Below are 5093 nucleotides of genomic sequence, written 5' to 3' on the forward strand. Positions count from 1 at the left end.
GCACCAAATTACTTAGTGGCTGATGGCTTGAAAGAGTTCATGTACAAGTGAGAAAATGGCCTTCAGGTTACAAATTCAAGGTATCCCCTGATATAAAAAATCCCAGGCCATAGCTGGGGTGGTATAAGCACTTGCCTAGCATGTGTGAGGCACTGGGTTTGATTCTCAGCACTGCATATGAATAAACAAAATAAAGGTCCATTGACAACTGAAAACATTTTAAAAATTCAATGTATTAAAAAATAAGTTTAGAGAATTGATAAAGGAATTATTAAGAAAGTCATAGCTGTTAAACATTAACCCCATATTTACATAAAGCATATTAAATTTCTAAGTTATAATTTAGAAAATATGTAATACATGGTTCAACTCAACACAGCAATGATTGTCCCAGAAGCTAAATTCTTTGGGGGGGGTTATACGCTAATTCACAGGTGAACAAGAAAAGGAAGGATCATGGGCAGGGAAAATAAAGTTCTGTATGACACCATAGCAGCCAAAATAGCACAATTTAGTAAAAAGCCAATATCACTTGGCTGAATTAACAGTTTTTAACAAGTGAAGTTCAGTCAGATTAGTTTTGATGTGAGGATGGGGTGGAAGAAGGTCAAATTTTATTCTGTTTGCAAAAAAATAAATCCATTAAAGGAATAAGGTAAAATATATGTTTGGTAGCATTTAAGAGGAACTAGGTAGAATTTTCTTAAAAGTACAGCAGCACCCAAATTAAAAGGAGATGGAAAAAGGCATGAATAAGAGCACTGGAGAAACTATCTTATTAGAGAAAACCAATACCCAGTATCTTGGGTGTCAAAAGCAGCAGATGATTGGTTCCATAGTTTGGCTAGTGTGAATTGAGCTGCTGTAAACATTGACATGGATGCGTCACTATATTATGCTGATCTTAAGTCCTTTGAGTATAAATGAAGGAGTGGGATACCTGGGTCAAATGGTGGTTCCATTTCAAGTTATCTGAGGAATCTTCATCCTGCTTTCCATAGTGGTTGCACCAATTTGCAGTCCCACCACCAATGAATGAGTGAGTGTACCTTTCCCCCCACATCCTCACCAACACTTGTTGTTGCCTGTGTTCTTGATGTCTGCCATTCTGACTGGAGTGAGATGAGATCTTTGTGTAGTTTTGACTTGCATTTCTATAATTGCTAGAGTTGTTGAAAACATTTTTTCCAAATATTTGTTGACGGATTGTATTTCTTCCTCTGCGAAGTGTCTGTTCAGTTCCTTAGCCCATCTATTGATTGTGTTGTTTGTTTTTTTAGTGTTAATATTTTAAGTTCTTTATATATCCTAGAGATCAATGCTTTATCTGAGGAGAATGTGGTAAAGATTTTCTCCCAATCTGTAGGCTCTCTCCTCACATTATGGATTGTTTCCTTTGCTGAGAAGAAACTTTTTAGTTTGAATCCATGCCATTTATTGACTCTTGATTTCACTTCTAGTGCTTCAGGGGTCTGGTGAAGGAGGTCATATCCTAGGCCAACACAGTGAAGATTTGGGCCTACTTTTTCTTCTGTTAGGTGCAGGGTCTCTGTTCTAGTGCTTTGATCTACTTTGAGTTGATTTTTGTGCAGAGTGAGAGATAGAGGTTTAATTTCATTTTGCTACATATGGATTTCCAGTTTGCCAGCACCATTGGCTGAACAGGCTGTCTTTTCTCCAGTGAACCTAGGTGTCCTTCAATAGATGAATGGATAAGGAAAATGTGGTGTGTGTGTATATAATATTCCAATGGAATATTACTCAGTTTAAAGAAGATTAAATTATGGAATTTGCCAGTAAAAGCATGGAGTTGGAGAATATCATGCTAAGCAAAATAACCCAATCCCTAAAATCCAAAGCCCAAATGTTTTCTTTAATATGTGTATGCTGATTTACAATGGAGGGGGGATAGGAAAGAAAAGAGTTACCTAGATTAGGTAGAGGAGAGTGAAGGAAGTATAGGGGAAGGGACACAGAGATAGGAAGGACAGTAGAATGAAACAGACATTATTACTTTATGTATATATGTGACTGCATGATCAATGTGATTCTACAACATGTTCAATCAGAAAAATTAGAAATTATGCCCCATCTATGTATGATATATTAAAATGCAAAAACACATTCTACTGTCATGTATAACTAATGAAAACAAACAAAGCATTTTTTAAAAAAGCAGCAGATGGACAATGAGCTCTTCAGTCATAGGGACTTTTTTTTTATTTGTTACTTTTAGATATTCATGACAGTAAAGTGTATTTTGACATATTATTACATACATGGAGTATTAGTTATTCTAATTAGGATCCCATTCTTGTAGTTGTACATGATGTGAAGTTTCACTGGTTGTTTATCCAAATATGAACATAGGAAAGTTATGTCTGATTCATTCTACTGTCTTTCTGATTCCCATTCCCTTTCCCTTCCCTTCATTCCCCTTTGTCTAAGTCAATGAACTTCTATTCTTCTCTCCCGCTCCCCTTATTGTGTGTTAGCATTCACATATCAGAAAAAACGTTTGGTTTTTTGAAATTGGCTCATTTCACTTAGCATGATAGTCTCCAGTTCCATTCATTTACTGGCAAATGTCATAATTTCATTCTTCTTTATGACTGATAATATTCCATTGTGTATATGTACCACATTTTCTTTATCCATTTATCTACTGAAGGGCACCTAGGTTGATTCCATAGCTTAGCTATTGTGAATTGAGCTGCTATGAACATTGATGTGGCCATATCACTCTAGTATGCTGATTTTAAGTCTTTAGGTATATGACAAAGCGTGGTATAGCTGAGTCAAATGGTGGTTCCATTCCAGTTTCCTAAGGAATCTCCATATTGCTTTCCAGAGTGGATTCACCAATTTGCTGTCCCCCCAGCAATGTATGAGTATACCTTTTCTCCACATCTTTGTCAATAATTATTATTACTTATATTCTTAATAATTGACATTCTGACTGGAGTGAGATGAAATCTCAATGTAGTTTTAATTTGCATTTCTCTAATTGCTAGTGATGTTGAACACTTTTTCATATATATATATATATATATATATATATTTTTTTTTTACCATTTATATATCTTCTTCTGTTCAATTCCTTTGCCCATGTATTGATTGGGTTATTTGGTAGAGGTAGAGGAGAGTGCTTAGTTTTTTCAGTTTGTTGCATATCAAAGTTTCACTGCTTCAGAACTCGGCCAGGCCCTCATTTTGACCATTGTTTTTGACTTTCCACTCCCTCCCAGTTATTTGGGGTATCTTCTCTCCTATTTGTTTCTCTTCCATCACTCCATTTTCTTCTTCTTTTTCTGCTAGTCTCCATGCTATTGAAAAGATCCATAATTCATTAAAAATTTTGAGTGATATTTCATTATTGAAATCACTGCACATGAATCCATATAATGTATCAACAAAAGCACACATGGGAAATTTGCTCATTGTGGTGAGTCAAACAAGTAACAAATTTGGGGGTTATTTTAATAGCCTTCATATTAGATGAGTGAATTAATCATTACAACATTGCATCCTATCCCTGCATGTCCTTGGTGCATTATAACATAAAGAACATAACAGACCCAATTTCACAAGAGGCTGTTTGGGAGATACAGGAGAAATCTGAAGCTGTTCAATCCCTTTTCCCATGGCGTGCATGACTGTTCATCCACGTTTCTCCACATCCTTGCCCTCTAGGCTTCTGAGTCCACCTTTCTGTCATCTGCCACCCATCATCATGGGCATGCTCCTTCTTGCCCACATATTTTTTGCACTATGTTAAATTTATACCTTATCGACTTTTATGCTCTTATTGTTACAAAGGCTTACAGATATTGAGTACAATTCTTGGATCATTCAGGTGTGTGGTAATGTTCATTTGGGGATGAAATGTGCCTTAGACAAGAGCATAAAATAGTTGTTTGTGAGGTAATATGTCAATGTGTCACAATAATCCAACTGGAATAAAGAATCAATTTACTCTCCCAGAGTGAAGGAGTTGACTGTCTTGGCTCATGTCCCCAAAACAATAAATTGATTGACTAGCTTTTTCTTCACTCCTCCACCAATAACTTAGTTTGTTTTTATGTTTTGGAAACATAGGTTGTTTTGAGGGGAAGGGAGGGGTCTTTTTCAATGCCTAAATAAGGTATGGCTAAAAGGAACCAGGCAACCAAGAAAATACTAATTTTCTTTTTTTTGAGTGAGGGGTACTGGGGATTGGACTCAGGGCACTCAGCCACTGAGCCACATCCTCAGCCCTGTTTTGTATTTTATTTGGAGACAGGATCTCATTGAGTTGTTTAGTGCCTCACCTTTGCTGAGGCTGGCTTTGAACTCACTATCCTCCTGCCTCAGCCTCCCTAGCCAGTGCAATTATAGGTGTGCACCACCATGCCCAGTTGAACATACTAATTTTGAAGTTAACAATAACAAAAAAATATTTTTCTTTAAGTAGGAAGAAAAATGACTCAAGCAATACACATCTTAAAAAAGTAAAAATTAAAAAAAGAAACATAATGTTGGATAAAAATTTGCTAAGATATTTTATAGTAATATGATGTGTTGGTAAGGATAGGCTAACAAATTTTCTTACTACACCAAGTTTACCTTGGCATACCTGTTGTAGAAAATTATTGTTACCATGGTTGCAAAAATTGGAACATAAGTTGACAAGTTATTTGAAATTTTTGTACCTCTGACCCAATATTACTATGATTATAAATATAGCCCATAAATGTAAATCTAAAATGAACATCAAGAAGGAGATTATTCTTTACAGAAGTATTCTGAACAGCAAAAGATCAACAGCAAATTATATTCTATAATAACTACATACATGTATTAAAACCAGTAGAATTTAATATTATGTAGATGTTGAAAGTGAGATCTTCAAGGAGTCTAAAAGATACAAAATATACATATGTAGTGTTCAGGAAGAAAATGCATGATGTTAAACTTTATATGTGGTAATTCCCAGTTTATAAATACCTATAGGCAAATACATACATATATATACAAACATTGATAAATAGAAAGATAGATGGATAGGTAGAAGAAATTGAAATAAAACAAAAAATGTGACCATATTTGGGGGT

Source organism: Marmota marmota, unplaced genomic scaffold, assembly GCF_001458135.2.
Source record: "Marmota marmota marmota unplaced genomic scaffold, marMar, whole genome shotgun sequence".
Classification (NCBI taxonomy): Eukaryota; Metazoa; Chordata; class Mammalia; order Rodentia; family Sciuridae; genus Marmota; species Marmota marmota.